At 47.0% G+C, this 25,922-nt stretch overlaps 1 long non-coding RNA gene and 1 pseudogene across 1 annotated transcript; one reads left to right on the top strand and one right to left on the bottom strand.

The window, feature by feature from the left end:
- Nucleotides 1-5: 5 nt before the first annotated feature.
- Nucleotides 6-8,193, top strand: LOC123067199 (probable apyrase 3; annotated as a pseudogene).
- An 8,600-nt stretch (nt 8,194-16,793) lies between these two features.
- Nucleotides 16,794-24,297, bottom strand: LOC123064470 (uncharacterized). The gene is made up of 3 exons (XR_006430705.1): nt 24,287-24,297; nt 19,040-19,045; nt 16,794-17,068 (listed from the first exon to the last, which is right to left on the bottom strand). It is a non-coding gene; the product is annotated as an uncharacterized lncRNA (long non-coding RNA).
- Between the last annotated feature and the right edge of the window lie 1,625 nt (nt 24,298-25,922).

The following is a 25,922-nucleotide window of genomic DNA, read 5'->3' as shown; positions in this document are numbered from 1 at the left end:
TGCCTATGTACCAGCTCATCCTTTATAAGGTAAATAGCAGCTTGCTGGTGGCCGGAGCACGAACTGCATCGGACAGTAGTAGCTCGCAGTGGCTCACACCATGGGCATCGTGGCCCTGCTCCTCACCCTCCTAGTCCTAGCCTCTCCGGCCTCTCCGCAGGATGGGGTGCTTCTTGGCCGGAATGGCCGCGTCGTCGTCGACGAGCCGGCAAAGAACGCGCCGGCGCCGCCCGGCAAGTACGCTGTGATCTTCGACGCCGGCAGCACGGGGACGCGGGTGCACGTCTTCAGGTTTGACAAGAAGATGGACCTTGTCGAGATCGGCGACGACATCGAGGTCTTCGCCAGGGTAAAGAGTGACCATGCATGCCCATCATCCGGGAGCAAATAGTATAGAATCTGCACTTGTGGTGCAAAAATAGAAAAACGCATTCTGGGCCATTGGATTGAAGATGAATGGCACAGAGGTACCTCCTGCCACTTACTGTACATTTTTTAGAAACCCCCCCGCTAGTAGTCAGATAAAAAACATGACTTCCACTGTAAACACCTCACCTTTCTCATATTCGTTCATTTTGTCCTTGGTTTATAAGACTAATTTTCAAATCGTCAGAGCATTGATGCTTCAGCTTTATACTTGTCTAATGGATGGTTTCATGTATATACAAGTACAATACTGGCTTCTACTATATGTCTATCAATCGTGCAAGAAAACTAAACAAGTTGGTTACCAAAGTGTGTCAATATGTATCACAAATATAAGTGAAGATGAGAAAATTAAGTCAAGCTAGACCATTTCAGGCACATGTTAGACTGGACAATTCCAATCACAAATATTGGAATTATTTGAGTACATGTCAAGCTAGACCATCAGTTGCACAAATATTCAAGTACACGTCAAACTAGACCCTTCCCGGGCACACATATTTGTCAATCTGGCGCATCCACGAGAGACATAGGAGTACATACATATGAAGTGACACATAAGATGACATGATCATTTCTAGTGCATGACCAGTAAGAATGAGTGTGAAGGACTTAAGGATCACAACTGAACAAACATTGCTTTAAAAAATTGTATCAGCTTTGCTATCCTGATGGTATATGACAGAAAGTTCTTCTCTTGCCTCCAGTTATACTGTTTCTTGCTCTTGGAACTTCATATGCCTGGGAAAGATTACACAAAACAAATACTGTTTTTATTTGCTTACAACCAGGTGAGACAGCAACAACTAAGATTCTCTAGAAGCTGTAAATAATTCTTCAAAATGACCCAAGAGCAACGGCAGGGGCAGAGCTTAATACTAGTCAATGAGCTCTAAACTACTCATCATACCCAGAGCATAACAAGTGTTCTACACCAAAATCCAGATGTCTGACTTCTCAATCTCCTGAAACAAAACAAATTCAGAAGTCATCTCCAATTGCATGGTTGCAAATTAGTAGAAGGCTACAGGCTGCACCACGCATGCCGGTGCAGCTCAGGCAGCTAGCTAGCTAGCTCTCTCTACTCTGCATCTGTACTTCTACCGTTTCTGTAATGTTATTAAACCCTTGTTGGCTAACTGTTAGTCACAAATACACATATATCTATTATTTGATGTCTCCAATCGAGGTATCTCCCACAAGCTAGATACTGGAGTGTGAAACAATTGACCAGCGTCAGTTCATCAAAAGCCTTGAGTTTTGTTAGTTAAATCTGCAATATGCATACCCCCATGCCAGCAAGCACACTAGCTCAGAACAACAACAAATTCTTAACTAGCTAGCTAACCAGACATGTTGCAGGTTAATTAGATGGACGAGACATTATTGAGTCGGCTTGATTTTGCCGGATATGCATATGTTGTCCCACCGTTGACGAGTTTCCCCACAACATGTCACCTGTGCTCCATAATCAAGGGAATTTATATTCACTTTTCAATCACCGCTTGAAAGCAATTCAACTAGAAGCTAGCTAAATTTAGCTAATAATTTGACCGATGTACGTGTAAGATCCGCAATTGAAGGAATGCCAAATTGATAACTGTGTGCACTCTCGGCATACTTCCCCTAGTTAGATCCATAGTCAAATTCAGTCAAAGACATGTGCACTGCCTCCGAAATATTCATGCTTTGATTCAATACTCACTCCGATCCATCATCCTTCCTCACTGGATTGTGTTACGAGTTACGACAACATGTTTGATATTGCTTTGGTTCGTCGGTGCAGGTGCAACCCGGGCTGAGCTCATACGCTGGACGACCGCAGAAGGCTGCCAAGTCTATGCTGCCTCTGCTTGGCAAGGCCAAGAGCGTTGTCCCGGGGTCCCTTATGAAAACGACTCCCCTTAAACTGGGGGTACGTCACGTATAGAACAGAAATGAAATTCAGTTTCAGAATAAGAAAACCATCCTCTGCTAATCAAACATGTGACTAGGTACTTAAATTAGGTTTTCGGTTCAACACGTGATGAAATAAAACTTAAACAATTTTTTACTAAAATACACTTTCCCAAAAAGAAGACACATGAGGATGCAGTGCGTGCCGCGGTGTCTTAATTCTAGAGTAATAAAAACTTGAATTATCAATAGTTAAACTAAAAATTGAAGAGGTAATTACACCAGTGGTGCCTTAACTTGCCACCAATGTTCACTTTGATGCATAAACTTGAAAAATACGCTGAACTGGTGTTAAAACTTGCCTTTTTGGTTCAAATACGGTTCAGTTCGCGTTGTCATACATCCGCACTGCTGACTAGGATGCCAGCGTGCTTGCGGGGCACACTGTAAGCGACTGCGAGTGCGCACAAAGGCGTGTGGCTGGAATGTTTCGGAAAAAATCATTCATGTTTTTATTTTTCGCACAGAAGCCCCTGAGCCGGTGGGACACAACAGTCCTGAAATTTTTGCGTGTAAGCCCGCCCGTGTCCTAACATCTCGCGGAATAATTCGATCGTGCATGTTTCTTCTGCCTTGAACTGTTCTCCACGTATCGATCGTTCGGAGCCGCCGCCTGGGTGGATCCCCAAGACGCCATTGATCGTCGCGGGCGTGGATGGCGGAGCCTCGTCGGCGAGGTCCCGGTGATGCAGCCCCTCTATACGGTGAGAATTGCCTCGTCTCCTCTGCCCCTCTGTCCCCTGTTTTCGCTAGGGTTTTATAGATGAATTTGTGGTGCAACAGGTCATGGGCTGATGTGATGATTCGTAGTTGTGTTAAAGTTATTCCCTAGATGCGCATTGACACATACGAGGTGTTTGGTTCGGACTTCTTTTAGCTGTAAACCGATTAATAACGTTCTTGTGTTTGGATCAGACTGGCCGTAAACAAATACCATTACTTGTGTTTGGATCAGTCTGGCCGTAAACAAATACCATTACTTGTGTTTGGATCAGGCTGGCCGTAAACAAATACTGTGTAATCAGATACGCTGGTAGTGCAAACCTGATTCTGCTCGCTGGTGAGTGTAATCGGAAGACGATACCGCTCCTTCTCAGATTCTCGTCAGGCTCTGCTTCCTCTCACTCGAGATCGAATCCATGGCCGCCCTAATTGATAACTGAATCTGCTCCTCCACTCGTACTGTACCTTTGAATTTTGGACACGGAATATTGGACACTTGCTTAACTGAATTTTTTGACAGTTTCTTAACTGAATTTTGGCTAGTTGTGGCTCAGGTAATTGTCAGACACCTATCCCACTTTGATGGCATTCCAGAGTTCCCTTTATCCTCCACTCATACTCTACCTCTGTAGCTCGCAATACGCACTTTGCACTACTTTTCCTTTGCTTATTTAGGAGAGGATGTCATATCAACCAGTCATGGATCATGCCCCTCTTCCTGAGTCTGCATTTGTTGCACAAGCCAGAGCTACCATGCCTCCACCTAGTGTGACAACAGCTATGTCAAGTGGCAGGGTCAGAAGGAGGGGTGTTACTGAAGATATTCCTGAAGATGTTCCTCAATCAAGCCACCAAGTAAATCAAAATGCAAGAGTCAACAAGAGGCAAGTTACAGGAAGAGTTGGAAGAGGAAATGGGAGAGGAAGAGGTGGAAGAGGAAATGGGAGAGGAAATGCTACAGGAGGTAGAAGGGGAGGTGGAAGAGGAGCTGGGAGAGGCAATGCTACTGGAGGTGCCGGAAGAGTAGATGGCAATGGAGGAAGGACAGAACCAGGGGCTGGACTATGGAACTTGATGTTTGGAGCAAATGCAGATAACTCACATGTGGGAGCAGAGGAGGAGCCAATCACACAAAATGCACCACAGGGGGATAAGTGGCCCGATGACTTCCTCTCCATGTAGATGGGGAAACTGATACACAAGTTCATGTCTGAACTTGATGAAAATGCAACAATGAACTTGATCTTTTGCTTAGAGGCCTATTTGGATTACAAGACCTATTCTTATTTTCTTATTAATGTATGAACATTTGGAATGTGATGTTACGTACCTTGAATTTTAAGTATTTGGCTGTAATGTTATTTACCAGACTTGTTCATAGTGTTGCTGTCAAAAATTTGGTACCGGATATCACTTTGTTGCTCAAATGTTCGCACAATTGCTGTCAAAATTTGTATCTCTTGACAATGTGCATGCCAAGATTTGGCAATAATATTCGGTGCTGCTTTGATATTAATTATCATGTACTACTGTCAAAATTACAGTTAATTGTCATGTTTATCTGAATGCACATGAATTATTCGAGTCAAATCATGTTTGTTGTCAACATTGCTTTCTTTTGTTGTCAACATTTTGGTTTGCTGCAAGATTAACTGTGTTTGTGATGCATCATGTTTTACAGTCATGTCAAAATGAAACCTATACATCTCAAAACATCTCAGTTTGTGATATATCATTGCTACAGGAAACAAAACATCTCAAATTGCCATTTCCATTCAGTACACAGACCAAGCAATTCAGTAGTACATCTCATTGAGTTTAGTCTCAACTAAACCAAAATGCATTCATACAAAATACATCATGACCAGCCAGCCATTGCAAACATTACTGCAACTAAATCAAAATACAATACATCAACTGATCTCTTCTCCATTCTCTGCTTCTCCTTCAGAGCTTTTATCTCACCATCTTTGTCCGTCAGCTTTCTCATCATGTTAATCAACAATTCACACAGTAATAAGAGGCTCCAAATTAATTGATGTGATCTACTCGCATTATGTACAAATCACAGAATTAATAGGACCTCCAGAATTAGCACTCGCTAATACATCATACTGCCACACCAAAAATCATCAGGCAGCCGCATTGCTTTGCCCACACAAATCGTCGAGCAGCCGCATCAAGAGGAAAGACTTCAGGCAGTTCATGATATATCAGGAACTAAATTCTTGTTTTAGAATATACCTCAGATAGGCATTCCAGCACTTGAAGGGAGAGATCCTTCAGCTCTTCTGTAAGTTCAGAATTTCTCCACCTGAGAATGAAATAAGAAAATCCACAATACTGCAGATACAGAGTACTAGAGAGGAGATATGGATTGAATACCTGATTCTTGCCCCAATATAGACAGAACAATCTTGGCCCATTGCTCCTTGTCTTCCTCAATCTTCGCCCCGATGTCGACCATTCGCGGTACGCAGGTGCTGTACATGGACAACAAGTGAAACAAGGGTGAGAGAGGGAGTCAAATATGGGTGACAGAAGGGATGAGCGAGGTGGCCGGCGTCGCTAACCTCAGCTCTAGGGGCTCGACGCCGCCGACCAGCTCCAGCGCTCGCCACCGTACACCAGCTCCAGCTCTTGCCGCCGTACACCAGCTCCAGGGCTCCCTGCCACCATCCATCTCTAGGGGCTCACCACCGCCGACCAGCTCCAGCCCTTGCTGCCGCCGACCAGCTCCAAGGCTCGCCGCCGTAGACCAGCTCCAGGGCTCCCCACCGCCATCCAGCTCTAGGGATCGCCACCACCGTCCTACTTGTGCCGCTAAGGTCGAAAGGGGAACGAGGTTAGGGATTCGGGGGTGGGTCGAAGCGTGGTGTTGTGTCCCACCGGCTCAGGGGCTTCTGTGCAAAAAATAAAAACATGAAGGGTTTTTTCCGAAACATTCCAGCCACACGCCTCTGTGCGCACTCGCAGTCGCTGACAGTGTGCCCCGCAAGCATGCTGGCATCCTAGTCAGCAGTGCGGATGTATGAAAACGCGAACTGAACCGTATTTGAACCAAAGAGCCAAGTTTTTTAGCACTAGTTCATTGTATTTTTTAAGTTTATGCACCAAAGTGAACATTGATGGCAAGTTAAGGCACCATGGTGTAATTACCTCAAAATTGAACATCTGAGCTAAACCAATTTGATCCTCAAAGTGTTTTTTTTTCCTTGCGGAAACGAAACGTGCAGGCGACGGCTGGACTCAGACTTATCGGAAATGAGCAAGCAGAGGAGATTCTTCAAGCGGTAATTGCTATTATCCTGCACATGTTACTGTCAGTTGTATGTATCACTGAAGAAAGATGCACCGCTGTACAAGGCTTAAAAATGATCGTCTTGTCACAGGTCAGGGATGTCATCCACACCGAGAGCAAGTTTCAGTACAATCCAAAGTGGATCAACGTTCTTGAGGGATCTCAAGAAGGATCTTACATATGGGTACCATGCCAACGGCCAACCACTAATCCGATAGATGAGCAATGGACTCATTCATATACACACGCATGCATCTTACGATTTCATCACATGATGGCAGGTTGCTCTGAACTATCTGCTGGATAAACTCGGAGGAGACTACTCAAAGACGGTAGGTGTGATTGATCTTGGCGGTGGGTCGGTGCAAATGGCTTGGCGGTGGGTCGGTGCAAATGGCGTATGCGGTTTCCGCTGATGCTGCAGCGAATGCTCCGGCGGTTCCTGATGGCAAGGACCTCTACATCACCAAGGAATACCTCAAGGGAAGAGACTACAACGTCCATGTCCACAGATTCCTGTTCTGAGTCCTGACTGACACCCAACGTTTGGGATCCCAAATAGGCAAATTTTCTCGTGGGTGGGCGATATTCCCGGTAACCACGGTTACCGAGAAATACCGAACAAATTTCGAACGAAATTTACAATTGAATTTTGAATTCAAACAATTTTAACTTCGATATAATAACATCTTGAACTGATGTCAGTCAGAAAAGAGGTAGTAGGTCAGTGGTACCTCAACTACGTGCGCCCTTAGCATTGGACTCGAACCAGCTACCTCTCTAGGCGCATAACAGATGGTTACCACTACGCCTGAATAGGCGCGTTGTCTCACACGAGAAACAAAGCTAATTTATTAGATCTTTAGCGTTCAAATTCAAATTATTCAAAAATTTCGGTATTTTTTGCTCGGGATAGGTATTTCTCGTGGGGCGGCGAGAAACGTGGTAACCGCTCGGCATCCGTTTTTCTCGGGCGGTACCCAAAACCATGCTGACACCACACTTGTGTTGTAGTAGTTTTTTGCATTTGGAAAATTACAGCGAACAATATGAATGAATGCAGTTACTTGTACTACGGCGGTTTAGCCGCTCGTGTGGAGATCTTGAAGGCGAAGAAGGGGCCGTTTAGCTCCTGCATACTCTGAGGATTCAGTGGTACGTATCTGTATTCTGTAACAGAATGAGAGGAGCACAGCCATGCACCATTTCCAGTTTGATTTCTGGTTAACAATGCAAGCTTGTTCCATGAAGGTAAGTACACCTACAATGGCGAGGACCACGACGCATCAGCCTCGCCGGAGGGCGCGGCGTACCCGAAGTGCAGGGAGGAGATCGCCAGGGCGCTGAGACTGGACGCGCCATGCGCGGCCAAGAACTGCACCTTCGGCGGCGTGTGGAATGGCGGCGGCGGCGCCGGCCAAGACACCCTCTACGTCGCGTCCTTCTTCTACGGCAAGGCCGCACAGGTCGGGTGGGTCGACAAGGGCGCCCCCAGTGCCACGTCCAGCCCGGCGGCGTTCCGGGCCGCCGCCGAGAAGGTGTGCCCGCTTGGCGTCCGGGAAGCCAAGGCCGCGTACCCCGGCCTCCTCGACGTGCCATACGCCTGCATGGACCTCGTCTACGAGTACACCCTGCTCGTCGATGGCTTCGGCCTGGCGCCCACCAAGGAGATCACGCTGGTGGAGAAGGTGAAGCACGGGGAGTACTTCATCAAGGCGACGTGGCCGCTGGGTGAGGCCATCGAGGCCGTCGCGCCCAAGAAACGACTTGCGCGATTTCTACTCTAATAATATTCCGGCCGGCAGGATCGATTGTGTTGCGTTGTGTGCCGCTCAGTTAATTGATGCAACACGACGTGATCTGTATCGCTGGATGGATGTATCGATTCGCAACAATGATCTCCTGATGAGAGGGTAAAGAGAGCTTTGCTCTTTCGCGGCAAATTTGCAAAATTAAGGGCCTGTTCGGACTCCCTCCCGCTCTCCAACTCCGCTCCGGAGCGGAGCAACATGCAGTGTTAATTTGAGGAGCTGCTAATATGGTACTCCACCCGCTCCGCTCCTGAATGGAGGAGTGGAGGGCTACCGAACACAGCCTAAGTATCCACGGGCTCTCAAATTTGACTAGCCAGACTGAATTCTCAGCAAAATACTCAGGAAATATATAATAGAGCACCTGCACCCACGCCCTCTCTATCTAGTTATTCATTTTTCGCATCGCAATTCATGCAAGTACATTTCTTTTTTTTTTGTTTCTCCCACACAGAACATATTTTCAAGTTCAAACCTATGCAGCGTAGTAAAGATTTCTAAGTAGAATCTAGGATAAATCTTTCAAATTTTTTTGTCAAACATAAATATACAAAATACGTTTTGTTGATTAAAAAAAATCATATTTTAGTATTTTGTCGAACAAATTTTTTGAAAGATTTATCCTATATTCTAGTTAGAAAGCCTTGCCACGCTCCATAGGTTTGAACTTGGAGATATGTCTTATATGGGAGAAACAAAAAAGAAAATTTTTCATATAGAAAGTTAGCTGTGTCGCACAGATCTTAAAGCGATATTTGAAGGCTAGGATAGCAGGGCCGGGGTGCAGATGCTCTAAAAATGCACGTCCCAAAATACTCCTCTCCTGCGTGGCCCTCTCTCTCTCTCTCTCTCTCTCTCTCTCTCTCTCTCTCTCTCTCTTGCGCGGTCGCATCCACGTCGGCGCCGCCGATCACCTCACACGCCGACCGACACCTTGCAACACCGCTAACCTCCGGCCGCCAAATTCCGGCGAGAATTCAATGAACTTTTTTTCTTCACTTTTTCATTCTTCCTGTCGTCTCTGTCCATGGCGGTGCTCCTCCTCGTCGGTCCTAACCTGGTGGTGGTCATCACTGTCGTCTCCGACCACGAGCAAAGTTGCACCTCCCTCGGAAGAGAGCTACATAGGGAAAACTCAACTTACAAAAAAATGTCATCCCACCATCGCCGATTCCGATGAATCTTTATGTTGTGGACCATGACATCGTGCCACTAATAGAATGATGAAGGAAAGAAACCATTCAGATCAAGAAGCGCCTAAGCCATGGCCAAATTTTGCCAGCTTTCTCGACTACTTCGTGGCACGTTTACATCGTGCACGATGATCCTCTATCAAATTGCTTCCGTGGAACATCTATCCTGGGTCCTACCAAGCTTATGACATTATCTAGGGGCATGAAGTCATTGTTAGCCGTGTGGAAGGAGAATTTACGAGTAAGAGAAGGAGGGACAAAGGCTTTCATGTGGGGTCTAGTTGGTTTCATGAGTTAAGTGTGAGGATTTGCTTAGCTCTGCACTTTTTTTAACCTCTCATACTCGAGAAGTGAAGATTTGAGAAGGTGTTCGAGGAATTAATTGTTGAGGATTCGATTATAAATGCCCCAAGAAGATACGAAAAACGAGCTAAGCTGATTTTTTAGGCTCTCTGGCAGTTCTTCGACGGTGACGGTTGGGGGCGACCAAGTGATGGTTTCCAGCATCGAGGTTGGGGTCAGCCTCAGGGTCGCCGTCTTGCCCTTTGGGGTGACGAGGGGAACTCTATCCCAGACAAACGTGAGCATGAAGAGCTCATCATTACACAACCCACGGTGATGCTGTTATTCTGTGCTGATGGTGATGGTGTCAGGCTTATGAACATGGAGGAATATGAAAGGAACACACCTCATAGACAGAGAAAAGGCAACACATCGAGAGTGCGCAGCATGCTTAGTGCATATGCCAAATATACATAGTTGCATTTTTTTAGATTTATTTTAGACTTTTCTTAACACAGTACAGACGCAAGTGCTAATACATATGCGCATCACCGGAAATCCTGAAATAAATTCAGGAACAGGCGAGGAATTTGAACCCTGAATAATGCGAGCACCGGGACTTGAACCCTGGTGGACTGGGGATACCACTGTCTCTCTAACCATCCAACCACGTGTTGGTTCGCTTATTTTAGACTTTTCAACGCTATTCTTTTAGTGATATGATGTGGCCGTCACCTACAAGGTGTCTGTGACGACTTATCAATCTCAAGATCTACCGACTTAGTCCTCGAAGATGCTCATATGGGTACAGTGTGCGCGCGTTTGGGGTTAGGGGTGTGTGTATGTGTGTGTGTGCGCGCGCGCGCTTATGAGCATCTGTGTATGTTTTGTGTATCTAAAAGAAGTATATGTCAAATATCTTAGTATATCACAATTTTTCTTAACTAAAATATAGATTTTCTTAATAAAGGATATTTCTTTTTTCTAGGCTTCCACTTTTCTCGGAGAGTCGGTTCTAGGACCGGTAGGAGCTCTGTATTTTGATATAGAATAAGAGAATTGATTATTTAATAAAAGAAAACTGACAAAAGAACTGATACTTGTGGCGCGCACACACCAACCATGAGGCTTCGCTACAATCAACTCAATGACTTTGTCGACTAAGTGAAGGTGTTGACACCCTGCGCACACACACACCCTAGTTTCGAGATCGCGTACCAAACGAGTCGACGACTCTAACACCCAAGTGACCGAAAACGACGCACCGCAAGACTAGGAATGGGTGCGTAAATTTCCATATTGTTTACATAAGAGTTATTAGGTATTGATATCTCAACTTTTTGCAACATTTTTTGCAACGTTGCAACGAAAAAAACAACTATCACAAGGAGAAGGGGTAATGCGATCACTAACTCCTATGGCTTTGATACAAACTGGTATGCAGATATCGGTACCACTGACCACATCACAGGAGAAGTCGACAAGTCAACGATGCGGGACAAGTACAATGGAAAAGATCAAGTACACAAAACCAATGGTTCTTGTATGCCAATTATTTACATTGGTCATTAAATTTTAAAACTCCCGTGAAAATTTAATAACTCAAAAATATTTTACATTTTTATAAAGCCTTAAAAAAGTATGTCTCTATACATTGTTTTTACCATTGATAACTATTTTCTAATATAATTTTAGCCTTATTTACCTTTTAGTTAAGAATCTGGTAACAAGGAAAGCAAGGCAAGATTTTGTTGTCACCAAGCCGTTCTTGATAAAATGGAATAATCGTCCTATTCATCAATACTCAGTTATTGTTAAACATGTTATTAACAAAAATACTCTTATTTATTGTAGTGAGTACAATGACATTCTATATTCTATGTTATATAAGAATAAACTATATTTAGAAAAATTATACTAAAATCACTAGGACTAAAGGTTAGTTTATGACGGGAGGGTTAACATTATTATATAACTAAAGAAAATTGAGATTCTCATAATTTTTATTTTCAAGAATTAAGCAAAGCTGCCCTATTTATATTAAACATTTTTACCTCTTTATTACTCATTTTGTTTTACATGTGTGTTATTTTTCATTGATACACACATACAACCTTATATTTTTTAATATCAGCTAGCAGAATTAACCACGATATGCTGCTCAATACTAGAACTTTTTTACAGAATTGTAATGTCAAATACAATTATGCAGTATGCAAATTATGTTGGTCTTAAAAGGTGGTCTTACGAGAATTTACAAAAATATTTAGGTTAGTTAGGATCGCCCTCCAAATCTAAGAAACCCAAATGAAGAGAAATAAAATTACATTTCTTCATAGATTAAGCTGTGACACTTCTAATGTGGTGTATTTGTCCATTTTAGTATATTTAAATGTCTTGGTAGAGGCATGTAGAGCTCTCAAGTCTAAGAAATATCTAGATAAATATTTGTATATAGCTTCAAGTCCAACAGGTTATATTTCTAGAACGACATCAAAATACAATGGACGGAAAGTATTTATTAGGGGTACCATTTGCAAAGCTTTCCCCAAATGCACGAAGAGCTACTCGCGGCTGAGGCTGCAACACAACAACGGTGCCGCCGACAAATTCAAAGGGCATAATATGGAGCCAAAGTACACCCTGCTCGTCGACGGTTTTGGAATAGCGCCGACCAAAGAGATCACGCTGGTGGAGAAGGTGAAGCACGGGGAGTACTTGATCAAGCCGGCGTAGCCGCTGGGTGAGGACATCGAGGCCGTCGCACCCAAGAAACGAGTTGCGCGATTTTTACACTAATCTTCCGGCTGTCGGCCGGTAGGATCGATTGGGATGTGTTGTGTGCCGGTTAATCCCATTAATGTAACACGACGTGTACTGTATCGCTCCATGGATCGCTTAGCAACAATAATATCTGATGAGAAAGTAACGAGAGCTTTGCTCTTTCGCGGCAAATTTGACAAGTATAGACACATAACTTTTGAAGAGAGTACTAATTTTGCAAAATTAAGTCTCCACCGGCTCCCAATTTTGACTAGTCAAAATGAATTCTCAGCAAAATACTCCTTTTATTGCGCGCGGCCGCCTCTCAATCTTGCTCGGTCACTTCCACGTAGGCGTCGACCTAGCTACGTTATATGCCTCCGGCGACCACCCCACATGCCGGCCGACACTCCGCAACCCCGTCGACCTGCGGTCGCCAAATTCCGGCAAGAATCGGACGAACTTTTTTTCTTCACTTTTTCATCCTCCCCGTCGTCTCTGGCCATGACGGTGCTCCGCCTCCTCGCCCTTGCCTGGCCCCGGTCCTCACTACCGTCTCTGGCCAAGAGCAGAGCTGCAGTTCCTGCGGAGGGAAGAGGCTCCCCTGATGTATTGTTGGGTGCAGTTGGGCCACTGACATGTGGGCCCAGATGCACGTTGACCCACCTGTCAGTGACCCAACTGCACCCTGCAGTACATCAGGGTAGCTAAGTCCCCCGCGGAGGAGCACTACACAAGGAAAGCTCAACCTACAAAAAGAAGTGGTGGCCCTGCCATCGCCGATTCCGATGCATCTCTATGTTCTGGACCATGGCACTGCGCCACTAGTAGCGGGATGAAGGGAAAAACCCGTTCAGACGAAGAAGCCATGGCCGAATTTTGTCGGCTTTCTCGACTACTTCGCCGCGCGCTTACATCACGCGTGATGACCCTCTATGAAATTGCTGTTATGGAGCATATCTATTCTAGTTCCTACCCAGCTTATGGCATTATCTAGCGGCTAAAAGTCATCGTTAACCACGTGGAAGGAAAAGATGAAGAACGGAGAAGAATGTAGAAGTAAGAAGAGGGAGAAAGGCTTTAATATGGGGCCTAGTTCGTTTCATGAGTTAAGTTTGAGGATTTGGTTAGCTCTGCACTTCTCTCAACTGCTCATATTCAAGAAGTGAAGGTTTGAGAAGGTGTTTGAGGAATTAATTGTTGAGGATTCGATTACAAATGCCCCAAGAAGGTAGAAAAAACGAGCTAAGCTGATTTTGCAGGCGCTCCTGCAGTTTTGCATTTCTTCAACCGTGGCAGTTTGGGCGACCAAGTGATGGTTTCCAGCGTCGATGTTGGGCTCAGCCTCAGCGTCGCCATCTTGCCCTTTGGGGTGACAAGGGGAACTCTATACCAGACAAACGTGAGCATGAAGCACCGTTCTTATTAGTGAGTCACTCGTGTGTAGCACATGTGCACATGAAAGCTCATCCTTCCACAACCCACGGTGATGCTTTTATTCTGTGCTGATGGTGATAGTGTCGGGCTTATGAACATGGAGGAATATGGAAGGAAACACGTCGAGGGTGCGCAGCATGGTCAGCGTATATGCCAAGTATACATGGTTGTATTTTTCTCAATTTATTTTATTCTTTTTGATGCTATTCTTCCGGTGATATGATGTGTCCGTCCCCTACAAGATGTCTGTGGCGACTTTATTAATCTTAAAACCTACCGGTTTAGTCCTCGGAGATGCTCACACGGGTATAGTATGCGCGCGAGCGAGGTTAGGTGTGTGTTCGTGTTTGTGAACATCTATGTATGTTTTGTGTATATCTAAGAAAAGTATATGTCAAGTATCTTAATATATCACAATGCTTTTTGTAACTGAAATATACTTTTTTTAATAGAAAATGTTTCTTTTTTCGAGGCTTCCGCTTTTCCCACCAAGTTGGTTCTAGAACCGGCAGAAGCATTGCATTTTCATATAGCAAAATAGAATTGACCGGCTAATAAATTAAACTCGCCAAAAATTGATACATGTGTCATGAAAACACGAGCCATGAGGCTTCGTACAATCAACTCGATGACTCGGCCACCTAAGCGAGCGGAGTAAACACCTTATAACACGATCCAAAATCGTTGGTCCGACAAACAACACGCACAGCACACACGCATGCACATACACTAGTCAATAACAAGTTACCAGACCGTCTACAAACAAGTTATTGGGCATGAAATCTGAACTTTTTGCAACATTTCAACTTTTTTAGGTTGAGATTCATCACCGGAAGTACAAGAGTTATGCATAATGTTCATGTGTTGTTACTAGCGAACATTATGTAGGTTGTCGGATTACTCATGGGTAGTCGATTCCAAAACTAGTTCTTCGTGGAAAACACCAATGTACTACATGAGTACTACGATGGTGAATATGATCTAACGCATTGGACAAAATGTAGCATGTGTAGCTGGTAACTATACTTTTCTTATGTTGGTAGCTATAGTTTGTGCAGCTTGATAACTACATAATCATTATGTTAGTAACTTCACTGTGAGCAACCTGGTAACTTCAGTGTGAGCAGCCTGGTAACTATATGCATGGGAAGCCTGGCAACTTTAAAATTAGCATCCTGAATCATGTTGGTTATTATAGTACATGTAACTCGATAACTATATTTTAACCATATTAGTAACTATAGCCCATGAAAGATCCAAATGATGGATTTTCACACAAACTAAAATTTCATGTTATTCTCATGATTCAAAAATCCATGAGCATGGAGCAGACACCAATTGATGTTGATAATGAAAGTGTTGGATGCTTGCCATACAATGTTGATGCTAACTCTAGTAGGAAAAATGTGCGAATGATATTGCACTTTGAAGCATATTGCCGAGCACTTTTCATGAGAAATATCCGTACAAGGTTCACTTGGAAACTGAGCAAGGGCGATGGTGGCTACCAAGGACGCACACATGGAGCACAACAACAACCACAATCTCATGGTCAATGTCAGATTTGTAAAAGGTGTAATGCAGGTGGCGCACGACAAGGCTGGTGACCCACGAAAAATACAACTATCATGAGGAGAAGGGAGATAATGTGGTCACTAACTTCTATGGGTTTGATATAAACCGATGCAGATACCGGTGCCACCGACCACATCACAGGAGAACTTGACAAGCGAACGATGCGGGACAAGTAAAATAGAAAAGATCAGGTGCACACAACCATGGTTCTGGTATGGCAATTACCTACGCTAGATGACACCCCGCGCGTTGATGCGGGAATCTATGATAAAAATAAAGAGAAAGTAAAACACTGTGTGCGGGGGAAATGAAACATTGTGTAAAAATATTGACATGCCTTATATCAGGGAGGGGTGTTTTGGCTCCTGAGAGCATATGCTCCCACATGAACAGTAAAAAATGTAAACAGAATAAAAAAATGCTGATATTTTTTTCTAGATGTTAGTGTTATCATCGCAAGCATGCTTGAAAATTTTCATGCGAAACAACGGAGCAGCAGTGTTTCACCTGTGAAAAACACAAATTTGGGGTGACATTTGGTCTTCAATTTGTTGTTTTTTTGCGTTGGCCAAAATGCTTAACCCTTTTGCCTCAAAATTTACAGGTATCATTTTCATGTCACTAAGATCACATAAAATTTTGTCTTGATTTTTTTGACATTTGAAAAATTATTTTTGGCCCCATGAGCCAAATTGAATTTCCACTTATATCATGTGACTGTACAAAAAGGAAGCTGCCATAGATATTATAATATGCTACACTTACTAAATAAAACAATCATTCGCCGGAGAACATTGTGTTGTCACTTTGATTTATTTCACACCTCCCTAGGAAACAAAGAATGTTTAAAATATTAGAGCAATACAATAGGGAACATGTATGGACAAAGTACGAATTGTTTTGCCAAAATCACGCAGCTATTTGAAGAAACCAAGTTCAGTAGTTGCGAGTTTAGTCAAAAGCACACACACTAAAATCTGGAAGGAATATTACAGTTGCCGAACAAACTGTGCGTGATGGAGTATTCGACAGTGATGTCTAGGTTTGCAGTAGCAATGGATAGCTTGATGTTGTGCATCGTCCGAGAATCGTTCGAAAATTATCTTGTGTTATAGCATCGTTCGAATATTATTCTTGTCATTCCTCTTAATTAAACAACATATGTCCAGACAAAAGGAAAGAACAAATACATCGTAAAGATGAAGACTTTTATCCAAACATTTTGCAAGGACGTAAGTGTGTCAGACTGCTAAATTGTTTTATTGTTCCTACAATATAAACTAGGGGATATAGGGGGTAACAATGTCCCTATAAATTCTTTTTTTTCCTTTTCTTTTTTGTCCAGAATTGAACAAAAAAAGAAATTCTGGAAGATGTTTTCTTCCCCCATTAAGTCCGAGCCATAGAGTAAGAGTGAGACGAGTTTTCCAAATTCATCATAGACTTTCCCTATGGCTTGATAGAAGTAAGCAGCAAAGAGTCATAACATAAAGAAAAAAACGGACAGGGCCGACAGATTTACCTGATGTAAAGAAGATCCTAAAAGTCTCTGATTAGTCGACTCTCTCCATTTAACACTTTCCTCTCTCTCCTTTTTTCCACTGACTCAAAAGAAATTTACAAACATTTTGTGATTCTAAACAATAAATTTAGCATATCTAAACCCACATAATCAATGTCAACTCCTAAAAAAATCAATGTCAACCGCAGTCCACCCTCCACCAACCTGTAAAGAGAGAGAGCGAGAGACGAAGAAGACAGGGGGATATAATAGGAAGCCGTGCGGCTAGCTAACTGATCCTCGCCCTCCTCTAGTTCTTCGCATGCTGGCTCCAAGGACAATCATTTGAGGGAGCGTGTGACAGGAGATATTTTGAAGGCGTAGGGACCTGTAAACAAAAAAAAAGGAAAAAGGCCGAGCAAAAATTAGACAACAAAACATTTGAAGGGTGAGAAAAGGGCATGAACGATCAGAGCCTGATCCAAAAAGACACCAACACATATCTTCAAGGACAGAATTTTTTTTTGCCACTAATGGTACTGGGCATCATCAGGAACGGTAGTTGATTCTCCTCCCTAAAAAATACATAGCAACAATAGAACAAAAGGTTCCAAGATTTGAAATTAATTCAGAAAAATGTTGTAAATAGGGGATAGGAGGCGCTACAAACAACCGAAGGAAGAGGACAGACAAGAGTAAAAAAGGAGCACCTTCTCGTTGCCTTTGCCGCTGGTGTAACTATTGATCTGCAGCAGCGCTCAAATGCTGCCTGAGCCCGATACAGTGGACTATACGTCTACGGTTGCGCCGGTAGAGGGCACCTATTGATCTGTACTTCTACACTGGCGCTTGCACACTACCTGGCACCGGCAACAGTTGTTCTATATACTGGCATCGTCGAGGGTGCTGATTCGTCGGTGATGTCGGACGATAATGCAACCGATCGCGGCAATTAACAGCGGCGGCAATGCCCAGCGAGTCAGCTACCTTATCCACCATCGTTGTGGCTCCTTGCTCCCAAGTAAATCCACGTTGGATGTGACACCGTGCAGTTCCGGCAATGGAAGCAAAACAATCAAGGTTGAGAAAGGTAGCCAATGCGAGAGGCAAAGGGAGATTGGTAAGAGGAAGAAAAAAGAGCGGAGGAGGCAGATGATTATTGATTGGGGTATTCTAAAAGACACGGACCAGTAAGGAATAACTAATGCTCCGAGCGGCATTTGATGGCGAAGTTGAAGAGACCGCCGTACTGCAGGGAAATTGCTTTTTTCTTTCAGAGACATAGGGCCAGACTGATGGGCTTCCACAGCTGCATGTACTGGGTGAAATGGAGTGCCACGTTGTTTGGCAATTACTGGGTGATGAAACTGAACTGCTGACGTGCCAACTATGCTGATGTGGGATGGCTGCATGTCGAAAGAATTAGTGTAGTGGGGATCAACTATTTAGGTATTATAGATTGTGTTAGAATAAACCTTGCAAGTTCAGTTAGTTCAGTTAGCGGTAGCTGCATTTTCTTCTTCAGTTTCGTCAGGTTCGTCAGTTTCGTCAGTAGCGAGATTAGCTCGAGGTTCCAACAACTTAGACCGAGTCATGCGCCCTACTGATTCGTTCGTGGGATGGCACTAACATTGTGGATCGTAGTGGCGCATAGTCTGGAGGCCACGAGCCCCATTTCCTTCGTTGTACTCAATAAATACAGAGAGAAAGAGATCAGAAAACTGCGGCAAGTTTGCGCAGGCAAAAACCTCGTCTTCCACCTCGGTCCAGCTAGCTCGTCGTCTCAACTCCGACAATTGGCATCAGAGCAGGTTCTTGATCGTGGGAATGGCGGGTCCAGTCGACTCGGGTGGTAGCCAGTCGACGTCCACTTCACGGGCACGTGTCTCCGACAGCAGCGAGCTTGCCGTGGCCGAGAGACCCACGACGCGGATGGCGCGACATCGGTGGCGCGGCGTGGCCGCAGCCGACCCGAACCAACTACACCGATTGGGCCGTTCTCATGCAGGTCATGATGGAGGGCCGCTACCTCTGGGACGCCGTGCAAACGGGCACGGCGGAGCGCAGCGACGATCGGCTGGCGCTCGAGGCAATCCTGCGCGGGCTGCCACCGGAAATGGCGCCCACCCTCGCCAGCAAGGCCACGACGAAGGAGGCGTGAGACACCGTCAAGACGATGCGCCTCGGCGTGGCGCGCGTCCGCGAGGCCAAGCTCGCGACCATCTCCAAGCAGTACAACGACATCCGCTTCGCCAACGGCGAGACCGTCGATGACTTCGCCATGAGGATCTCGAACATGGTGGCCCAGATGGCACAGCTCGGAGAAGTTGTGCAAGAGAAGCGCGTTGTGCGGAAATTTCTCTCCGTCGTCCCCAAGAGGTACTCTCAGATCGCACTCTCCATGGAAACTCTCGTCGATCTGGACACTTTATCGGCGGAGGAGCTCACCGGGCGGCTCAAGGCCGCTGAGGAGAGATACGATCTCGAGCAGGCCGAGGCCGGCGTCTGCCGGCTCATGATGATGGAGGAAGAATGGGCTGCACGCCTCAAGGGGCGGGGCGGCTCAAGCAGCAACGCGCCGCGAGGCGGCAGTCGACGCGGCAGAGGCCGTGGACGCAGCCGCGCCGGGCGTGGCAACGGAAAGACCGACGATGACAAGTGCAGATATTGCGGTATTGCCGGGCACTGGGCTCGGGACTGCCGCCAAAAGAAGAGGGAGGAGGCGAATCAGGCAAACCTCGCACAGGCAGAGGCAGCAGACGAGGAAGACCCAACCTTCCTCATGGCGCAGGTGTGCACGATCACTGACGCCGGCGACATCTCCGACGGCTACGTCGACCTCGTCGAGGAGCACGCCGTGGTCCACCTCGGGCGCACGGAGGAGGAGTACGACTCCAAGTGGTACCTCGACACGGGCGCCTCAAACCACATGTCGGGCAGCGCGGCGTGCTTCAACGATCTCGATCGCCGCGTCGGCGGCACCATGAAGTTTGGGGACGGCTTGGTCGTGGCGATCTGCGGACGCGGGTCTGTGCTCTTCACCGACTGCAACGGTGGGCACCGCGTGCTCACAGGAGTCTACTTCATCCCTCGCCTGCGGAGTAGCATTGTCAGTGTCAGGCAGCTCGACGAGAGCGGCTGCAAGTCAGTGATCACCGGTGGTGTGTTCACTCTCAGCGATCGCCGCAGACAGGTGTTCGCGCATTCCACGAGAGCACGCAACCGCCTCTACCCCTATGACATGAAGCTAAGCCGGCCGGTGTGCTTGGCCGTGCGCACCACCACTGATGATGCATGGCATTGGCACGCGAGGTACGGGCATATGAATTTTACTTCACTCCATATGTTGACCCGGCAGGAGATGGTGCGCGGCCTGCCTGCGATCAACCACGTCGACCAACTCTGCGACAGCTGCCTGGCCGGCAAGCAGCGCCAAGCTCCGTTCCCGGACGCGGCGAACTACCGGGCCGAGCACGTTCTCGAGCTGGTCCACGGCGATCTCTGCGGGCCCATAACTCCGGCAACTCCGTCAGGCCGGCGCTACTTTCTTCTCCTGGTGGACGAACTCTCCAGGTACATGTGGCTGACCCTGTTGAGCAGCAAGGACGAGGCGCTGGACGGGATCCGCCGCTTCCAGGAGCGCGTCGAGGTGGAAACCGGGCACAAGCTGCGCGCTCTCCGCACTGACCGCGGCGTTCAGCGTCAGCTCACGGCGCCATACTCCCCTCAACAGAACGGGGTGGTTGAGCGCCACAACCAGACGGTGGTGGCCATGGCGCGGAGCATGATGAAGGCGATGGCAATGCCCGACAGGTTCTGGGGCGAGGCCGTGACCACGGCCGTGTTCATTCTCAATCGCGCACTGACCAAGAGCGTGCGCGACATGACACCGTACGAGGCGTGGCACGGCGGGGGACCAGCGGTGCACTTCCTCCGCACCTTTGGGTGCGTGGCGCATGTCAAGAATGTGCGCCCACACCTGAAGAAGCTCGACGACAGATCAACGCCGATGGACTTCATCGGCTACGAGGAAGGGGGCAAGGCGTATCGCGTCTTCGACCCTGTTGGTGGGCGCGTCCATGTGACGTGCGATGTTGTCTTCGACGAGGCGGCGCACTGGAACTGGGACGCCGAGGCCCACGGCGCGGGCACTAACGCCTTCACCGTTGACTATGAGGTGCGCCGCGTTCCTGCTATGGCAGGGAGGATCATACACAACTCGCCGCCGCACCAGCCTCCCAGCGGGGCCACACCATCTTCAGAGCTGCAGAACCCTGACATGACAGATGACCACGGGGCAGCAACACCGGTGGAGGCGGCAACTCCAACCCGCGTCGAGCCTGCAACTCCACGCACGGCGGCGACACCCAGCACGGCAATGACGCCCGGCACGGTAGGGAGTTCTGCATCTTCGTCGAGCAGCACGCCGATCACCTTTGCCACGCCCCCGACGCCGTGTTCGGAGAGGCCTGACGCCCGCGTCGATGCCCACGGCCCTCTTCGGTTTCGCCGCGTGACAGACCTGTTCGGTCCACGCCCGTGCACGACTCGCGATCAGGAGGATGAGCCGCTGCTCACCTCTGTAGAAGAGCCGTCCACTTTCTCTGAAGCTGAACACGAGCCGTGCTGGAGGAGATCAATGCTGGAGGAGATCGCCTCGATCGAGGATAATCAGACCTGGGAGCTCACTGATCTTCCGCCAGGACAAGAATCCATCGGCTTGAAGTGGGTGTTCAAGGTCAAACGCGACGAGAGCGGAGCCATGACGAAGCACAAGGCGCGGCTGGTTGCACAGGGCTTCGTTTAGCAGCAGGGCATCGACTTCGACGAGGCGTTCGCGCCTGTTGCCCGCATCGACTCCGTGCGCCTCATGCTCGCTCTCGCTGCACAGGAGGGCTGGGGCGTTCACCACATGGACGTGAAGTCCACATTCCTCAACGGCGAGCTCACTGAGGAGGTATACGTCCGTCAACCGCCGGGTTTCGTCGTCGCCAGTGAAGAACACAAGGTGCTGCACCTCAAGAAGGCGCTGTACGGTCTGCGTCTGGCTCCACGCGCCTGGAACGCCAAGCTCGACGCGATGCTCGGCGCTCTGGGCTTCACCAGAAGCAGGTCAGAGCATGCCGTCTACGTGCGGCGCGGACTCCTGGTGGGCGTATACGTGGACGACCTGCTCATCACCGGGCCGAATGACGACGACATCCGCAGCTTCAAGGGGGAGATGATGGCTGAATTTCGCATGAGTGATCTCGGCCTGCTCACCTACTACCTTGGCATCGAAGTTCATCAGAGCGCGCATGGGATCACGCTCGGGCAGGCTGCATACGCACGCAAGATACTGGAGAAGGCCGACATGGTGGACTGCCACCCCTGCCACGCACCGATGGAGCCCAAGCTCAAACTCAGCCAGGATAGCCAGGCTCCTCCAACGGACGCCAGCGACTACAGAAGTCTCGTCAGCAGTCTCAGGTACTTGGTTCACACTCGACCGGACATCTCTTTTGCCGTCGGGTATGTGAGCAGGTTCATGGAGGCGCCAACAACTGAGCATCTCGCGGCGGTCAAGCACATCCTACGCTACATTGCGGGCACGATCGACTACGGCTGCAGCTACCGGAGGAGCGGCGGCACAATTCTGTCCGGGTTCAGCGACAGCGACATGGGCGGCGACCCGGACACCCGCAAGAGCACCACCGGCCTCCTCTGGTACCTTGGCGACAGTCCAGTCTCTTGGCAGTCGCAGAAGCAGAAGGTGGTGGCACTCTCATCTTGTGAAGCAAAGTACATGGCCGCCACGGCGGCGGCATGCTACGGCGTGTGGCTGACCCGTCTGCTCAAGGACCTGACGGGAAGAAATGCTGATGCGCCTGTACTGAAGATGGACAACAAGTCAGCAATTGCACTTGCCAAGAATCCTGTCCACCATGATCGCAGCAAGCACATAGACCTGCGATATCATTTCATCAGGGACTACGTGGAAGAGAAGAAGATCACAGTGGACTACATCAGCACGGATCTTCAGCTCGCGGACATTCTGACGAAGCCACTGGGCAGAGTCAAGTTTCAGGAGCTGAGGAACAAGATCGGTATCACGAAAATAAAGTAGGAACTGCAAGGCTTAGGAGGAGATTGTTAGAATAAACCTTCCAAGTTCAGTTAGTTCAGTTAGCGTTAGCTGCATTTTCTTCTTCAATTTCATCAGGTTCGTCAGTTTCGTCAGTAGCGAGATTAGCTCGAGGTTCCAACAACTTAGACCGAGTCCTGCGCCCTACTGATTTGTTCGTGGGATGGCACGAACATTGTGGATCGTAGTGGCGCATAGTCTGGAGGCCACGAGCCCCATTTCCTTCGTTGTACTCAATAAATACAGAGAGAAAGAGATCAGAAAACTGCGGCAAGTTTGCGCAGGCAAAAACCTCGTCTTCCACCTCGGTCCAGCTAGCTCGTCGTCTCAACTCCGACAGATTGGTCGTTCAATTATTAAACCTCCCATGAAAAAATAACAAATCAAAAATATTTTACATATTTCCAAGACTCAAAAATTCATGTCTCCGTTCATCATTTATCCTTGATAATCATCTTCTCGTAAATTTTATTTCCAGGAGTTAACTAGAGCTGGCGCATTTATATTAAACATTTTTACCTCCTTATTACTCATTTTGTTTTACATGTGTGTCATTTTTCATTGATACGCACATACATCCATATATTTTCAAAATCAGTTAACAGAATTAACCATGATATGTTGCTCAATACTAGACAATCCTTTTATAGAATTCTAATGTCAAATACACTTGTGCAGTATGCAAATTGTTGTGGTCTTAAAAGACAGTCTTATGAGAATTTATGAAAATATTATGTTAGTCAGATTGCCCTCCAAATCTGAGAAACGCAAATAAAGAGAGATAAAATTACATTTCTCCATAGACTAATTTGTGACTCTTCTAATGTGGTGTATTTGCCCATTTTAGTATATTTAAATGTCTTGGTAGAGGCATGTAGAGCTCTCGATTCTAAGAAATATCTTGATGAATATTTGTGTATAGCTTCAGGTCAGTTTCTTTACGAAATAGATGGTGCCCTCTCCCTCGAACAGCTTTTGCTTCGCCAATGTGGACCATAAAACACAAATGGACATCAATCACTAATTAGGTGTACCATTTGCGAAGCTTTCCCCAAACACACAAAGAACAACTTGCTACCGAGGCTACAACACAAACAACGGTGCCATCAACAAATTCGGAGGGCATAACGGAGAGCCGAGTACACACCCGGATAGCTTCGCATACACGTGCACTGACGTCGTGTGAAGAGACACAAGAGCACAAGAAGGGCACAAGATAGCCAAGGCCGCACCATCCACCGGCACCACAGAAGGGAAATACTAGCCGAGGAGACACCGGGAGACCACACCAGGCGCGTCCAGAAATCCAAAGTCGGGGCATTACCAGTGATGACAACATGCCAAAGGGGAAGAGGCAGCCACTCTCCAACCCCACCCCTGAGTTAGGACACTCCCGGATGGGAGAATGTCCCATCCATGGCGCCATTTGCAAAGCCATGGAGCTTGCCAACCCGACGGAAGAGCGCCCGTCACGGCTGGAAGCAAGACAAGGGAGCCCCGCCCCGTCCTTCCATGGTTGCCCCCGACGTAGAGAGAAAACCACCACCACAGCAGCCATATGCACACTAAGGGACTACAAACCATCGCAGAAGCGCAACAAACTAGTAGATGAGTGGAAAGACAGCCAGAGGTGCCACCCGATACCACGCTAAGAAGATGACCAGATGCAACCACATCCAGCACACCACTCGGAGCACCACTGCCCAGCAGCATGCCGAGGAAAACCAAGGCAGGGGACCGACCAATCAATCGATGACAACATCCCATCATCGGCCGCCCAGCACCACACCATTCAGCAAACACCCCTCCTAGAGGGGCTCCCAACCATGACCAAGCCAGCCGCGTGCACCAGGCCCGGGGTGGTGTGACCCACCACCAGAGTGTTGGAAATTTGCCGTTGAGGCAATAATATTGTATTATTATATTTCCATGTTCATAATTAAATGTTTACATTTCATGCTATAACTGCTATGATCCTGAATTATGTGATTCAATGGAAAACTCATATGCACGTGTGAAATGATAAACGGATAAAATAAAGGTTCCTAGTCTCGCCTCTGAGGCTAGCTCAACTGTTGGTGATGACGTTTTCAGGATCATAGGATATCGTTAAGTGTAAGTGTGTAACTATAGTCCTAAAACAACATTGAGATTATGACGTTGGAAGAACGGTCATATTGAATCCACCCAATCTTGTCTCTTATGAATTTAGTTAATATCGTCTGTAATCAATTGTAATAACACAGAGTGTTAACATGTGATTTTTCTCCTTAGACCATGAGAGTGTCATAGTCACTTCTTACCATAAGGTGGGCGGCTTTGGGGTTGCACAAACGTCACATGTAGCACGGTGATCATAACGACAATTTCTAGGCTCATCAAAAAGTTTGACAAGGGACTAGATAGCTCGAGAGTGGGATTTGCAACTCTAACAACAGAGAGATACTATTAGGGCCCTCTCAGTGTGATGGCATCGACCATCGTCTGGACAAACACAGGTGACTACCTCATGGGGATGCCGGAACATGATAGCAAGAAACGAGAATAAAACCTGTAACGAGGATTTCGGTATAGTGAGGACGATGATGACTCAGGAGGATACCGGTACATCTTGGGTTTTGTGAACTATCGTGAAGCAAAGCGAACATCACATGATAACCAAAGGTTCACTCGAATATCATTCGTGTGCTCATAGGGATCGATATGGACGTCCACTGTCTCGTTGTCGGTCATTGAACGAACAGTTTCGTTCATGTCTATGAGTTACCAAACATATGGAGTTACAAGCTTAAGGCAATCACGTTCTGCTGAGTGTTAGTAGGACGGGAGT

This window comes from Triticum aestivum, chromosome 3B (assembly GCF_018294505.1).
Source record: "Triticum aestivum cultivar Chinese Spring chromosome 3B, IWGSC CS RefSeq v2.1, whole genome shotgun sequence".
Lineage (NCBI taxonomy): Eukaryota > Viridiplantae > Streptophyta > Magnoliopsida > Poales > Poaceae > Triticum > Triticum aestivum.
The sequence above is the reverse complement of the archived record's forward strand: the minus strand, read 5'-3'. Positions and strand labels throughout refer to the sequence as shown.